Source organism: Symphalangus syndactylus, chromosome 5, assembly GCF_028878055.3.
Source record: "Symphalangus syndactylus isolate Jambi chromosome 5, NHGRI_mSymSyn1-v2.1_pri, whole genome shotgun sequence".
NCBI lineage: Eukaryota > Metazoa > Chordata > Mammalia > Primates > Hylobatidae > Symphalangus > Symphalangus syndactylus.
The window spans coordinates 118,700,560-118,717,242 of record NC_072427.2 but is presented as its reverse complement, the minus strand read 5'-3'; the positions used below and the strand labels follow the sequence as shown (position 1 = coordinate 118,717,242).

General features: G+C 37.2%; 1 protein-coding gene and 1 long non-coding RNA gene across 6 annotated transcripts in view; one reads left to right on the top strand and one right to left on the bottom strand.

The window, feature by feature from the left end:
* The window catches only part of LOC129482798 (uncharacterized), a 75,911-nt gene extending 70,918 nt beyond the window's left edge, over positions 1–4,993 (bottom strand). Inside the window, exons 1-2 of one of the 4 annotated variants that reach the window (XR_010120814.1) lie at positions 4,332–4,993; positions 2,583–2,697 (exon numbers count right to left, since the gene is read on the bottom strand). This is a non-coding gene — a long non-coding RNA (uncharacterized lncRNA). The remainder of the gene's footprint in view (positions 1–2,582; positions 2,698–4,331) is intronic. The other 3 variants (XR_010120813.1, XR_010120815.1, XR_008657815.2) reach the window with 3 other exon arrangements.
* Positions 4,994–8,564: 3,571 nt separating this feature from the next.
* Positions 8,565–16,683, top strand: part of UNC13C (unc-13 homolog C) — a 663,443-nt gene continuing 655,324 nt past the window's right edge. For both annotated transcript variants that reach the window (XM_055279200.2, XM_055279199.2), the window contains exon 1: positions 8,565–9,187. The gene's annotated coding sequence lies outside the window, so the exon portion shown is untranslated. The remainder of the gene's footprint in view (positions 9,188–16,683) is intronic.

Here is a 16,683-nt window from a genome sequence, read left to right as displayed (position 1 = left end):
TTTTTGAGACAGAGTTTCACTCTTGTTGCTCAGACTAGAGTTCAGTGGCATGATCCTGGCTCACTCCAACCTTTGCCTGCCCAGTTCAAGCGATTCTCCTGCCTTAGCCTCCCAAGTAGCTGGGATTAAACGCATGTGCCACCACTCCTGGCTAATTTTTTGTATTTAGTAGAGATGGGGTTTTATCATGTTGGTTAGGCTGGTCTCAAACTCCTGATCTCAGGTGATCCACCCGCCTCGGCTTCCCAAAGTGCTGGGATTACAGGCGTGAGCCACTGAACTCTGCCATTTTCTCTCCTTTTTAAGGCTGAAAAATATTCCATTGTATATAAATACTATATTTTCTTTACCCACTCATTCATTGATGGGCACTTGAGTCCTTCTAACTCTTGGCTATTGTGAATAATATTGCATTGAGTACAGTTGTGCAAATACATCTTTGAGATCCTACTTTGGATGGAGCTGGAAGCAGTTATCCTCCACAAACTAATGCAGAAACAGAAAAAACCAAATACCACATGTTCTCACTTATAAGTAGGAGCTGAACGATGAGAACAGATGGACACATGGGGGGAAACAACGTACACTGGGTCTCTGTTTGGGGGATGCAGAGGGAGGGAGAGCATCAGGAAGAAAAGCTGAGGGATACTGGGCTTAATACCTACATGTTGGGTTGATCTGTGCAGCAACCACCATGGCACATGTTGACCTGTATAATAAACCTGCATACCACGCACATGGACACTGGAACTTACAAGTTGATTAAAAAGTAATAATTCTTTTGAATATATACCCAGAAATGAAATTGCTGGATCATATGTTTATTCTACTTTTGAATTTTTGAGGAACTTTTCTACTGTTTTTCATAGTAGCTACACCAGGTTTCATTTCCACCAACAGTGAACGTAGGCTCCAATTTCTCCACATCTTGCCAATACTTATTTTCTCTTTGTGTGTGTTTTATAATGGCTACTCTAATGGGTGTGAAGTAATATTGTGGTTTCGATACGCATTTCTCTAATGATTAGTGATGTTGGGCATTATTTCGTATTCTCATTGGGCATTTGTATATCTTCTTTTGAGAAATGTCTATTCAAGTTGGCAAACCACACAATGGAGAAATGGCAGCCTCTTCAACAAACAATGCTGAGAAAACTGGAGATGCTCCCGCAAACGAGTGACATTGGATACTTACGTCATGTACAAAAATTAACTAAAAAATGGATTATAGTTTACAATGTCAAATATAAAACTATAAAACCCCTAGAAGAAAACATCAGGGAAGAGCTTCAAGACTTTCTCAGTGATTTGTTAAATATGACAGTAAAAGCACAGGCAACAAAAGCAAAAGTAGATCAATTAGACATCAAACTTAGAAACTTCAGTATGACGAAGGAAACAGCAAAATGAATAGGTAACTAACAGAATGGAAGAAAATATTTTCAGGAAGAAAATAAAAATGGAAGTATTTTTATTTTTCAGTATAGGATGATTCATTAAAGTCTCTACTAGCTGTTGGAATTTCAGTGTTATAAGAGGGCAATATTTTAGAGAAGAAGATCTTTCTGGAGTTTTAAAAAGTATACTTTCTTTTAAGAAATATATCTGGAAACTAGAACATTTATATGAGAAAGATTTTATTATCTCCCTTTTAATTCGTACTATGATCCTATCAGATACTGCTCCCTTCTAGCATTTCCAGAGGTAGGGCATCTCTTCCTCTAGCACCTATTTATAAAATGACAATGATGGTGTTGATAAAAGGAACAGCTGATACTGTCAAGTACTTTATATTTTTAAGTCATTTGGTTTTTACAACAAAAACATGAATAGGTAACACTCTTTATTTTCCTTCATTTTATAGATGACTCATAAATCAGAATTACCAACTGCAAAAATACCAGTTAGAATTATTTTTAAATGACTACGGGTTCATTGTCTTGACTTCCTCTTCCTCCCATGTGATATATTTTATTAATTTGCAATTTAGCTTTTGGTACTTTATAGAGCTTTCTCTCAATAGAGATTGCCAAAGTAACCAAAGAGTTTGCTGAAGGAGAGAGAAAAAAGGGCAAAGACCTGGACAGTGAAGGGTTCTGAAGAAAACGTCACTTAGCTCACAGCTGACCTAGAGTCAACCCTTCTGATGCTTATAAGAGCTTCTTTCTCCCTGGCCCTAAACCAGAAAGTAGGGTTTTGTTTTTGCTTTTGCCCTCTGGGCTCTACAGAATATGTGGATGTGCTCTCTGGAGATAACAACTAGGAAACGGGAGAATCTGAAACACTGTAAAAAGAAAGGATGCTATGTCCAATCATATTAAATAAAGTGCTCTATGTGGATCTATTTTGATACAAATATTTCAGACCATTTCAAAGAAGTACGTTCCTGACTTGCTTCACACTTTATACACATCCTAGGCAGTTAGGTGGAAAGGTCTTTCAGTATGATTCTTGGTTATAACAAGAAATTGGATAATTAAAATATCTTTAGTACCAAATATGGTTTCTAAAAAACCTGTTAGACAAAGGACATCTCCACAAAATTTGAATCCATGCAGTTTGTGGTCAATAATGATTCTCACCCAGTCATCAGGAAGCTTCTGCTGAGGTTATTTTCACTGCTCTTGGTGTCATCAGTGCATATTGGATAACTCCTGAATGATTGGCATGTGATGTTATTCACATATGCACTCCAGCCTTCAAAAAAAGGGAAGGAAGTCATTGTTTTTTTTTTTTTTTTTTTTTGGAAGAAAAACCCAATGATCGTTTATCACTGTGTACATATGTATTTTAAGACATTCATCCTTTCCAATATTGAACAAGATAGCTCAATATATACATCAACTTTATTGTCAAACATGGAAAAATGTCTAGTGTACATAAGACATTGAGAATATGAATTATTAAGATTATAGTTTTCATTTTTGTCAAGCCAAATTGAAATTTGCATTTGGAAATCTATAAAGAATAGAAAAGGAAAAAAGAAATAGACATATTGAACACATAGTATATACAAACAGAAAACTGAGGCTCGGGGAGATTACATAAATAGCATATGGCCCTACAGGTGGAAAGTAGTGGAACTCTGAATCAAAGAATGGCTCTGTGGTATTCTAAAACTAATTAAGAATTTTAAAACATTTACTCCTCTGGAAACGTCACCATTATGAATGCAGGGCAGATTATAGTAGAAAATGACAATATTTGATAAGAAGTTTAATATATTAATTATTGCTAGCTAATATTTATTGAGCACCTACTACATAATAAGTACTATCTAAATTGCTTTAATGGATTATCTCATTTGATTCATCAGCAAGAGTATAAATAGAAATTATATTTATACCCATTTTGCAGGTAAAGCAAGCTTAGAAATGCTAAGAAACTTGACTAAAGTCAGAAAAATTGTACTTGCTAAAGCCCAAATTGGAAACCAGGCACCCTGATTTCAGAGTCTGAGCTCTTCAATGCTGTGCCATATCACTAAATCAGTTTCCTGAATCAACAAAATGAAAAAAAAAACCCAAAAAGTGGAAAAAAAATTTTTACTTGAGGTCATCCAAATGCTGTCTTTAAAAAAATTTAGAACCTCTTTAAAAGTCCCTTCATCTGATGATTTGCCGGAATACAGTGCTGACACATTTTTAATTTTACTGAAGGAAATAAAAAATGAACAACAGAATGAAAGTATAGATGCTGTCACACCAAACAGCATTCAACATAAACGATATCTATCCAAAGTCTAGCAATCATTACCCAAGCAGAAATATTCTAAAAGAGTGTCTGCTTGAATAATTTACTCCATTTAATTATTAATTTTTTTCAAAAAATTACAGATTGTGCCATTTATTATGCTTGTATAAGTAAATACTTGTCTGCTTTACAGGGGATCCAGTTTTGAAATAGAGGTTCAATGCTGATTTTTAATCCAGTCTTAACCACTTACTAGTTCTGTACAACCAGATAAGTCTTGCAAGAATTTGAGCCTGTTTCATCATTACAATATGGGAACCATAAAATACTACTATAATGTTTTGCAGGTTTTTAAAGATAAGTATCAAATAAGAAAATGTATGTAATAACACTTTTAAGGGTGTTAAGTTTTAGACACTATTATTGTGTTACTGACTCACTATTGTTGGAATATATAGTTAGAAGGTTTGTTCTGGCACAAATTTGTGAGACAGCTGGTGAGAACTAAGGGCGCCATTTGGACCAAGAAATAGAACAAAGCTAATTGGCTACACAGGGACTCAACCCATGTCCTTAGCCTCATTAACTCTGTGCTTTACTAAGCAAGCACACTATTATTCACTCACTCATCAACCTACCTTTAATGAGTCTGACCTTCAGCTGGGCATGGATGATATAAAAATGAATGAACCATGGTCTCTGCCCTCAAGGAGCTCACAGTCCAGCAAGGAAAAGCAGGCAGATGAGTGAAATAGTAGTTAGCATACTGTATAATACAACAGTGCCACAACAGAGCTTTATGAAAGTGCTTAGAAGGCACTGCCAATACTGACTGGAGAAGTACAGCATCCGTATCTTGTGACAGAATTTGTTGAGCCTAAAATTTTACTTCTTAAATCACTTAGATACATTTAAATACCACAGTTGAAAAATAGTTAATCTCATTCCTCAGTTGGAAAAGTCAAAAGTACTTTTTTTTTCTTTTTTGCATTTAAACAACGAACATTTATTATCTCAGTTCCTGTGGGCCAGAAATTCAAGAATAGCTTACCTGGGTTTTTCTGCCTCAGGGTTTCTCATGTGGCTGCATTTAGCATGTCAGCAGTGGTTGCAGTCATTTGAAAGCTTGAACATGGTTAGAGGGTCAGATTCTAAAACGGCTCATTCACATGCCTGTTGGCGGGAGGTCACAGTTTGTGTCTGGCTGGCTGTTGGCAGGAGTCCTTAGTTCCTTGCCATGTGGACTTCCCCCTAGGCTGCTTGGCTATCCTCATGACATGGCAACTAACTTCCTCCAGAGTGAGCAAACCAGAGTGATCAAACAGGAATTGGCAGTATACCTCGTGTGACCTGGTCTCTAAAGTTACACACTGTCGGTTCTACTCAAAAGTGCCATTTTAAAGTGACCCATAATTTAATGGAAAGCTTTAATTTAAGAACAGAACTTAACGTGTGTTTTACTACCATGTAATCTATGCTAGGCACATCTTTCCAAATTGCATAAGATTCTTTATTTCCAAATATTTTTTCTCCTATACATTATTTACGTATATAGAGCTAGAAATGCCAACTTGCTGTTTTAAACATAATCATATTTTTCTCCGCAATTATCTGGACAACGAATCCATTTTGCCAATCCATTTGCACGGAAACAGAGAGCCAATGATTGGTCAGAGTATTGTTTTTTAAAAGGATGAAACTGGAAAACATCATTCTCAGTAAACTATCGCAAGGACAAAAAACCAAACACCGCATGTTCTCACTCATAGGTGGGAATTGAACAATGAGAACTCATGGACACAGGAAGGGGAACATCACGCTCCGGGGACTGTTGTGGGGTGGGGGGAAGGGGGAGGGACAGCATTAGGAGATACACCTAATGCTAAATGACGAATTCATGGGTGCAGGAAATCAACATGGCACATGGATACATATGTAACAAAACTGCACATTGTGCACATGTACCCTAAAACCCTAAAGTATAATAAAAAAAAAAAAAATATATAATAGTGAGGTTCAATGGTTGGTTACCAATTCCCTAAAATAAAGATCGAGGTTTTCTAAAAAACTGAAAACACAATTCCATGCACACAGGATTGGTTTATGCTTTTTCAAGGATTCCTCTATTGCTTAAAGCCAAATATACAGGCCATGACAGAATTGTACAAGAATGACCCCTTTACTTGATTCTTTTGGTTTAGTCAAGCTTCACTACTACTGTACTAAAAAATAAGCAGTGACCCATGTTCCTTGCTTTTCTTCCACCTGAACCATAAATGAGACAAATGATCTGGCTCAGCTTATGTCTTGGGGTACGAGAGGTGAATGGTACCCCAGAGGTTTTATTCTTTCTGAAACGACTGCTGAAGCATTTGGAGGAGAAATGATCTTATTATGTAATCCAACCATCTATAAGTTTTGAGGCATGTACCTGTGGATGGGGTGAGTGTATAAGTAGAAATTACTTCTTATCCTGTGTTGTTTAATGTTATTAATTCAAGAGTTTGAAAAGCTCTGTAGAAACAGAATGCATCTTACTGATAAGAATGTGGCTCTTACTGTTGAAATCTCATCATTGTAATTATATGTTATTCAAATCAGGTACTCAGTAGTGAAAACTACTCGTCAAAAGCCAAAACATTTCTACTAGGGATTTTGATGTCCCTGCAGGTCAATAAAGTCATAAAGCTCTGTCACTCTAACAGCAACATATTTTATTAGCAGCCAGGGTCCCTCAAATACATGATTCCTGCCACTTTCAGAGATGTAAACAATTTCCATTTTGAAACATATGACCAGCATCCTGATTATTAGAGCTTAGCACGGCATTCATTAAAACACACATACTGGCATTGAAGCATTCATGAAACATTATTTCTTCTTTCCAGTAAAAACTAATGATTACCACCCCTGGTGTGATTCATTTTCTCTACGAGAGTATTTGAATTAGAGCAATATTTTCACAACTTTTCATGGCACTACATACATGTTTTTTTTTCTTCTTTTTCTCTTTTTTTTTCTTTTTTCTTTTTTCTTTTTTTTTTTTAGTCTTGCTCTGTCGCCCAGGCTGGAGTGCAATGGTGCAATCTTGGCTCACTGCAACCTCCACCTCCCAAGTTCAAGTGATTCTACTGCCTCAGCCTCCTGAGTAGCTGGGATTACAGGCACCCACCACCAAGCCCGGCTAATTTTCCTACATACATGTTTTATAGACCACTCATAGTTAGAATCATCTTTCATTTATTTCCTTCTATAGGTTTAAACAATTACATCACTGACATTAAATCCAAATTTACTGAAGATGTATGCACATTTACCTTATTCTGTGTGCTAGGGTCTCTCAGGTGACCACAGCTTCTGCACTTTGGAGTGGTTATTTCACACCAAAAAATGAAAACAGATTCAGTGAATAGGTGTCCTTTTCTCTACGTATTAAAACACGTTCTTCAAAATAGTGTATTGGCTAGCATGAGTTTTTCTGTATAAAAAAGTCAAGTTTCGCCCTATCAGGTAATTTTAGGTCTAACCGGTTTTCCCGTGCTGCTCTCCAGTGCTTACAGCCGGGGGCAGTAGAGCTTTGTCCTGCCTGCCACTCCAGTGATGAGTGAAGGCAGGAATAAGACTGTCCTGGTACTTGCCCCTGATGCAGATCATTAGACCTTGAGCAGCTGCTCAGGTCCATTAACAGTCACTTAAGCAGCAGGTAAGGGAAGCTGTGCTGCTCTGAATTAAAGGTGGGGCTGATAGCTGGGAATGGGGAGGGCTCAGCTGCTAGTACCCAGCATATATATTGTGTCACATTTGGGGACACTTTTTTAAACATCATGGAGAGGTTATTTATCGGTTGCCATATATGGTAGGTGAAATATGTTTTGCCACAAGTTTTGCCAAAAAATGCTATATCCGGTTTAACTGTTTATTTTGATGGCAAGTATTATTATTGAATATTTAGGTGGAGTCAATTCTAACGACAGTCAAGACATATTCATCCCTCCAAGTACTGAAAAATGCCATACAAATCTGTATATATGCTTCTTATACTATTTAACCACAGCTGCTAGTTGACGTTCTTCAGTCCTGGAAATATCCTTCCATTTTCTAAAAAGCAAAGAAAAGTAAAATTTTAAGTAAGCAGTAGAGCAGATGTAGCTTAAAACCTCCAAATTATTCCAGGCCTCGAGCTGCTTTAAGGCTCTATTTTAAGATTCAGTACTTTTTTATTTGTTTCAACAGGAGGATTAGAGGATTGAAAATGCTTTATTGATGGAAAGTGGGAACTGTTACTCCCCCCACCTCCTCTACTCAGCAAAACTAAAAGAGAAAGCAAGTCCATTCAATTCCCAGTCAGATCTTTAAAATGTTAACATCAAATGAAAAGACATTACTCCTAAGTGAGAAGAAAAACCTTTGCATCACTATAAGTTACCCATCATTTCCCACTTTGATTTATGCATGTGTCATTAATTCAAATTGTTCAGGAATCACCTTCAAATGGTTTTCCACAAAAATAAGAGGAAAAACCAACTGGGATGGGATGTCAGTACCTCCTCTATTTAAATACAGGGTCCTGTTAGCTGCATTTGGTGGCTCATAGGGAATGATACCGTGTGCGGTATACTTTCATAATTCCAAGTACAGTCAAGTACATCTAAAACAGTCATTGTTGAGTAACATGGGTAATTTAGTGTTATCCACGCTATTCCACTAGCAGAATTGGCCATGACTGTCTGTCTCCTAGATCATCATCCAGCGATACAGGGAAGATAGGCTGGGGAAGCTCTGGCATTCAGGCGTCTCCCAGCGATGAAGCTGTGTCCCACACAGTTAGTTGTCAGTGCGGTGGTGAAGGCCACACCTGGCAGTGGCTACAGTGCGTCTCCTGTGAGCAGGGGCTGCAGCTCACCCTCTGGGAGCTGCTCCGTGCAGCCAAGGCGGCAGGAGAGGGAGCGCGGGCGCTCTCGGTGGAGGAGGAGGCTGGGGATCGCAGTGTCGGTGCTGCATTCAGAAAAGCCTCAGCCGCAGCCGGCGATGTGTGAAGTTCCCAGCACGCACTCAGCCCGGCTGCTTCTCACCCTCAAATGTGGATGAGCCCGGGCGCTCGTCAACACACGGGAGAGAGATCCCATTTTGCTTTCTGGGAGACAGAGATGAGAAATGAGCTGCGGAAGGTATTTGGCAATGAGAAGCGTGAAAGGCAGTTTCTTGCCAGCAGCTAAGTTGTAGAATTGCTTCGGAGGCTACCCGGGGAGCGCGACAGAATTGACAAGAAAAGAACAGACACCGTTGCAGACCAAGACATGCCTGATTGCACGAGTCGGATCCCTGGGACGCGGCTTCCACTCCTGTTCTAACTATTTGTGACTGAAAAAAGGAAACGAGACTAGAAACACAATTGCAAGTGCTGTTCCTAAAAGGAAAACACATACACTCCAAAAGGAGGGGAAGAACAACCCAGCCGGCGTGCACATTTTTTTTTTAAAGGAGAATCCCTCAGGTATGTTCTTTCCTCCGCTGCACGCACTGCTTCATCTGCATGCGATTTTCTGTCTGTATTTTCCTGTCCCTTCTTTTTGTTTGCACTTGGGAATCACAACCATGGGGTTCTCTTAGCGTAGCAGATACATTTGTAAAATCTCAGCTCTCCTGTTTTTATAATGTACGTGATTCTATGGAGCATCATGACTTCTCAGTCGTTGCTTTTTTAAAAAAAAAATTCAGAATGATAAATGACTGCTTAGTTTCCAGTCAACTTTCAGGAGAATATCTACATAGGGACAAATAGGGTTGAGATGAAAGGCTGGGATATTCCATAACCCCTTGGAATTTTGGAAGAAAAAAATTGAGCTCAACAGAGAACAAAAGTTGAGGGCTTCTAGGAAAGGGTTAAAAGCCAAGATGTCATACACTAGTGTGTCACCCAAGTGTTTTTCCAGCTCAGCATCCAGTCTGAAGCAAAAGAAGCTTTACCATGATTTTTTATTTCTAGCTCTTCATCAGTTCTTCAAGAAGAAGATCCTGCAGATTTACTTTCAAGAGATGAATTGCTTAAATTGTGTGCTTGGTTCTGTTTTACAACTGTTCTATGGTGCTCAAGGAGGCAGTCTAAAAAAATCCCTTCGGTCCAACAGCATGAGTAAACCCTAACTTCTGCAATTACATCATCAATATACTTGTATCACCAAGAGTAAGACAGATATACAACAATAGTAATGTTGGCTGTCTTTAGTACCTAGACGGAGATGACAAAACTTAAAAATCAATTTTCATTGTTAGGCTTTTAAGGAAAAACATGAAAGAGGTTTGAGGGTGGGTAATACATGTAAAGATTAGTTTTAAAGTACTCTGCATTTCTTTAAGAAGCTAAAATTTTAAGTTTATGTAATTTTGAAATTAATAAAAAACTTAAGGATTTTTAGAAAATCATCTTACCACCTTTTGCTCATCAATACTTTTCATAAAAGTGGGTTAAATTGTCAATAAATTAAATGTGCATATGTCTATATTAAATGAGATTTTCTGGAGGGGAGAAACGAGAATGAGGAAGTACTACTTTTCTGTGTATATAAAATATTTAATAGATTTTTAGTGTTAACACAGAGTTAATGTCAAAGCTCTAGGACCCTGGCTTTTAATTGTTGTTGTTCCCACTTTCTTATGATTAAAAAGTTCAAATGTAATAGAGGTAAGTGGGCTTTAAATTGTCATTTATGCATACTGTAAAGTAAATCACCACCCTGCTCTTTGAAAACTATAAACCTCATTTTTGCCAAATGGTAGCAATCTGGAGCACTTAGGCCGTACACAAAATGAGGAAATCATTTGTTTTAAAATTCCACACTTAACTATAACAACAACAATGTCAAAATATGGTAAGCAAGTATAGGCAATTCTTGAGACCAGAGGAGTGATTTAGAAGATGAGCAAAGTATTAAGTTTATGTTTGTTAGTAGGGAGTGAAAAACATTGTGTGTTTCTTCTATGTTGACATCTTGTATAAAGAAGCTTATGATGTCTGCAGGTGAAACACTGTAGCAGTAATTTTACTGAATCCATTAAATAATGTTTTAAACTAATAAACTGATAAAGGATCATCTAAAAGAATATTTGAAACTCTAATTCACGAAGTTGTATTTTCAAACTATAATGGAATTTTGTTGAGAAAGTAATTTCAGTAGAATTGCCAATGTTTTTTCAGTAGAATTTGAAGGTGGATAATAGGTATGGGTTTATTTCCTAGCATTCAATAATTTGTTGTTAGACTTCCATTAAAGAAATCTGGAAACTCCTTCCAGAGATCATCATCGCTATGTGCCAGGTAAATTCATGCCCAGGTGAAATAGGAGGTAAAGTGTTAGAGAAGCCTCATGTGCTTATTGTTAATAAAGTAAACTGGTTTCCTTTCCAGGCCATATAATAACTTGATAAGGTTGCTAATCTTTAAATATGAAGCAATATCGTATGTGGTGCACAAAACTAGTTGCTTAAGAGCCCATGGGTCATTGGAAACAGAGGATAATTGCAGTGATTCCCCTTTTAAAGACAAAACACACCAAATGTATGTTGGGGCTGAGGTGGGGTTGGGAGGAAGGTCAGTGCAGGAGACAGTGTACTTCATTGACTTTGCTGATTTAGGGCAAACCTCTGTATTTTTTTTAATATCAGACACTTTGGGTATGATAATATCTTTTCCCCAATTCTCTAGGCACTTTCATTTCTGTTAACTTTTTCAGCTAACGCAATGCATAAACCCTGCCATAACTTCTCTGAAGTATTATGCCACCTGTACATTGTCTTCCAGTTTCAGCATATACGTTTCTGTTATTAATTCTTTCCATCCCATAATCTTTACTACAGAAGGGCATTCTCTAGAATTTTTGAAGACATTAGAATCACTTTGTCACCCAAGAAAAATAATCCTGCTTGGCAGCTAGAAATTTTAAGAGTTTTAAATATATGCCAAGTTTGTTTCTGAAATACACTTTTATAGCTAGAAAGCCACTTTATAAATAGGTCATAGTTTGTACCTAATATCAATTCATTTGGTAATATGCATTTAGAATAACTGTAGCAAAAAATTGCAAATCCAAAGCATCAAATTTGTGTTTCTGTTGTTATTACAAATCCTTTCTGGATCTTAAGTTGTCTGTGGTTTGATCACTAGGCTCCCTACTTTCTTCTAGCTTAAAAAAAAAGGATTTATTAATAGCCCTCTCAATCTGTAGCTTTTGAGAATGCAAAAGACTGATCACCAGTTCTATAATCTCTACAGAGATAATGGATGCCACAGCAGTATTTGTTTCACTTGTAGTCTTTAAGGCATAGGAAGGGAGACAGGAATAAATATTCTAACCTCTAGGTCAAAAGTCCTCCAGAGGAGAAGTAGACAATAAGACATACTGAATCATTTCTCCATGTCTTGTCAAAATGGTTGTGATGCAGTAGGCATAAATGTTTCCCAGCTCTTTTATATCCTAGTTATATTGTATATTTTAGCCTCAGCATACAGAAATTAATTATAATCTTGATATGGAAGAGAGTTTTATATTATTCTTCCTATATAAAGAGTTAGGAAAATATTTTGTGGAAATAAATGCTAGATAGAAAGATAGGAACTCAACATTATAAATTGTACTCAGAGATTTTGAAGTATTTTTAAAAAGTAATCATAAAAGACGGGCTTCCCTTTCAAATATTTTCTTGTCTCCCTACATTTTCACAGTCCCATCTTCAGCCTGTCTTTTGCTCCCAACAGCCAATTTTTGTTGGCCCAAATCCTGTGTTCAGGATAAAACATACTTTGTTTCTGAGCCTTCTGGTTCTTGAGAATCTGGGTGCAATATGTCTTTTTGATGGGGAAAAAGTGTTTTGCATGAAAATATTTTGCTTCATGTGTTTTATAAGTTGAAATTATTTACTCTAGAAGTAGCTTCTCCAAGCATGTAAAACATAAAAGAAAAAGAGCAGTGGTTGGACAGAGTGGGTGGCTATTTCCATTTTATAGGTGGGAAGAACTAATGGCTTAGGCACATTCCCTGAGGCACGTCTCTGAAAGGGGGCACTGATGATATGGTCTCAGAATAACTGGAGGAAGAAGGGTTGTGTTTTGAATCATGCCATTGTTAAGTGGCACACAACTGAAAAAGTCTAAATAGTTGCTTTGTTTATTAATGAGAAATCTTAAGTAAAAATTACCAGTGAGATAAAGCTAGAGAATGAATGACACATTCCAACAAGAGTCCAGTGCTTTTTCCTGTCTCATAGAAAATACTGTAATTAATCAAATCCTAGCTCAGTCACCAATTGGCTGGGTAAACTTTGGCCATCATTTTCTTTGTAAGCCTTGGTTGTCTGTTAGACTGGTTAGATGTTCATGAAGATCTCTTCTAGTTCCTCAACTCAGAGATTCTATAAAAACTGCATCGTGCAGACTCTGTAGGCTTGACTCCATTTCAAATGTAGCTACAGAATTACTTGACTCTGACTTGCTTCTCCTGAGAAGCTAGAGGCTTGGTAAATAGCATTTGTCTACCTGATAAACTGAAGAAACAGTGTTCATGGTTTTAGAATTGAGTAAGAAATTTGTCAACTTGTTTTCCTTCAGACAACAAGGCAGAAGTATTGGCTTAATTATAATCCATGAAACTGCATGTTTATAAGGCTCTTTACTGTGACTCATTACATATCTGCTGTAGCTGTGATAAATGTTGAAGTACTGCTACTTTGTTAACAAGAAACAAATAGCATTAGGATACTTAGCTGCTAACTTTTTAAGAGTCATTTATGGAACAAAGCTTTTAAAAGTAAAGAATATGTACCTACTCTACTTAGTTACTGGAATAGATTGACTCTCTCTAGTGCCTTCCTCTCTGGATTGGCACATTCAATGAGAATATGTTGGATAAAAGAGGGCTGCAGGGAGCTCTCATGGCTGAAGGAGAAATTTAACTATGAAGCTGCTCAAACCTAAGGAAAATTTACATTTCCTTTTCACTTTCAAAGAAGGTTGATTGGTAGGAGGCAAAATATATGGATAACTTCATATATGTAAAAATTAATATTTGATTATTCTTAGAAAATAATCCCTAAAATTAGACTATTTTGCTTAATTACGCAAGAAGTTGCCACAATATTACTGGAAAGTGGTTGAAGAGCATATTTTTTTAAATAATAAATGTAATGCTTGATAAATAAATACGGCAAATTAAAAAAATTGCCTACCGTAATTGCTTTCATTCTCCATTTAGCCTTGAGTGGGAACATTCTTGATCCTCTCTTTCTACTTTTCGTCTTGGTGACCTGAATTTCTTCAGTGGCCTCTATTACCTCTTTGACAGGATTTCCACTAACATGTCTCAAAAGTCAAGAAATTCAGCTCTGGGTCTCTCAAGCAGCATCTCTTCCTAATTGCTTCAGCTTCTCAGACCCAAATCTCAAATCATCCTCACTGCCTTATCCTTTCTCATGGATCGTATTCAGTTACTCTTGTTTTCTCTTTAACACATGGTCTCCAGCCATGTCTTCTGTTATCTTCCTCTTAACACCACCCTAGTTCAAGTTCTTATAACTTTATGCCTAGAATACTGCTTGAATCTTCCAATTGTTTTATCTGTATGATCCTTTCTGTAAGCATCTGTTCTGCATACTACTGCCAGATTCATTGTCCTAAAAAATGCTTTGAACATGACATATGTCACTCCCTGATCGAAAATTTTCAAGGACACTATATTGTTTATAAACTAAAGCCTTAAATACTTAGTATGGAAAAATATTTTTTACAACGAGACCTGACTGCCTTCCCAGCTTTATCTCTTTTTCTATTTCCTTATCCAATCTCTGCCCCAATTAGACAGATTATGCACAGTTTCCAGATACTGACATTTGATACAATTCCACAGTAGTAAATGATTTGTCTGATTAATTTACTAATGCATCGTATACTCTCTTATAAGATTTCTTCTTTGGTCTTGGATTACAGTTAAAACCTATATTTTTGAATGTTACTTTTTAAAAGCCTTAGCTAGAGAATAAATCCCTTAAGTATAGTGTTTGTGCAAACTTTGGCAAGTTACTTAAAATTTCTGCATCTGAATTCTCAACTAGAAATAATGACACTGTAAAGACCATTGCTTCACAGAGTTTACAGGAGGAGTAAGTTAAATAATATAAAGGAAGTTCTCAGTGAGCACTGGCTGTAAATTTGTCATTATCTGTGTATTGAAGATAAATGCTCAGGAAATATGTGCTTTTATATCTGAAATGTATATGTTATTAGATTAAAAGACTGGTAAGGGAAGAAGCGTATGGTATGCAAAGTTGGAAATAACAAGAAAAATAATTCAAATCAGAAGGAAACAGAAACCTCTGCTGTGTCCTAAAATGGTAATGACTTTATCAGCACATTTATGGCAAATTGGGATTGCTTTGGACAGCCTATTTCTGATTAAATCAATTGCCCCGAGATTCTAATATAAGCTTGTATGTATTTTCCATAGTGTTATGGCAGCAAATCTTAGTGACTTTCTTTTTTTTTATTCTTTATTTCTTCTTAAAAAAAAAAAAAAACACGGGAATACGTGTGCAGAACGTGCAGGTTTGTTACATAGGTATACATGTGCAGAACGTGCAGGTTTGTTACATAGGTATACATGTGCAGAACGTGCAGGTTTGTTACATAGGTATACATGTGCGGAACGTGCAGGTTTGTTACATAGGTATACATGTGCATGGTGGTCTGCTGCACCTATTGACCCGTCCTCTAAGTTCCCTCCCCTCAATCCCCACCCTCCAACAGGCCCTGGGGTGTGATGTTCCCTTCTCTGTGTCCATGTGTTCTCAGTGTTCATCTCCCACTTATGACTGAGAACATCTGGTGTTTGGATTTCTGTTCCTGTGTTATTTTGCTGAGAATGATGGTTTCCAGCTTCATCCATGTCCCTGCAAAGTACATGAACTCATACTTTTTTATGGCTGCATAGTATTCCATGATGTATATGTGCCACATTTTCTTTATCCAGTCTATCATCGATGGGGAGTTGGGTTGGGTCCATGGCTTTGCTATTGTAAATAGTGCTGCACTAAACATATGTGTGCATATGTCTTTATAGTAGAATGATTTATATTCCTTTTGTATATACCCAGTAATGGGATTGCTGGGTCAAATGGTATTTCTGGCTCCAGATTCTTGAGGACTTGCCACGCTGTTTTCCACAATGGTTGAACTAATTTACATCCCCACCAATAGTGTAAAAGCTTTCCTATTTCTCCACAGCCTCACTAGCATCTATTGTTTCCTGACTTTTTTAATAATCGCCATTCTGACTGGGATGAAATGGTATCTCATTGTGGTTTTGATCTGCATTTCTCTGATGATCAGTGATGTTGAGATTTCTTTCATATGTTTGTTGGCCACGTAAATGTCTTCTTTTGAGAAGTGGCTGTTCATATCCCTTGCCCACTTTTTGATGGGGTTGTTTGTCTTTTTCTTAACTTTTTATAGTACATCTGATGTGGGTTGCATGAAGTGTCTACCACTGTAAAATGCTCCTGGGAACAAGAAGAGAGATTAGAGTCTGACCAGCAACCCTGATTTATTTTTACTCTTCAGGCTCCTGCCTTCAGTAACTGTGGTGAACATGAATGTCAGGATCTAGCGTCCATGTAGCTCATGAACACAACCACTGAAAGGTGGAAGAGGTATAGCTACGAGAGTGGTGGAAGACGGACTTTTATTAGTAGGGGAGCTGCCTACCTGATGTCATAACCATGTCACATTATAGGTCAATGTCAACTCACTGTGGTGTTTGTCTTCCTCTTATTGATCAGGGGGTTCTGAGACTACTACTTTCGTCTGTTTTGTTTTTGTAGTAACAATAGTTTCCTCATTGGGTCTATATCCCATATCCTTCCTCTCTTCCTTTGTTCTAAATCTTCCCATTTTGACTCCAGCTGGTAATCTCAACTTTCATTTGCCTCTCTCCTGAGCACATTGAA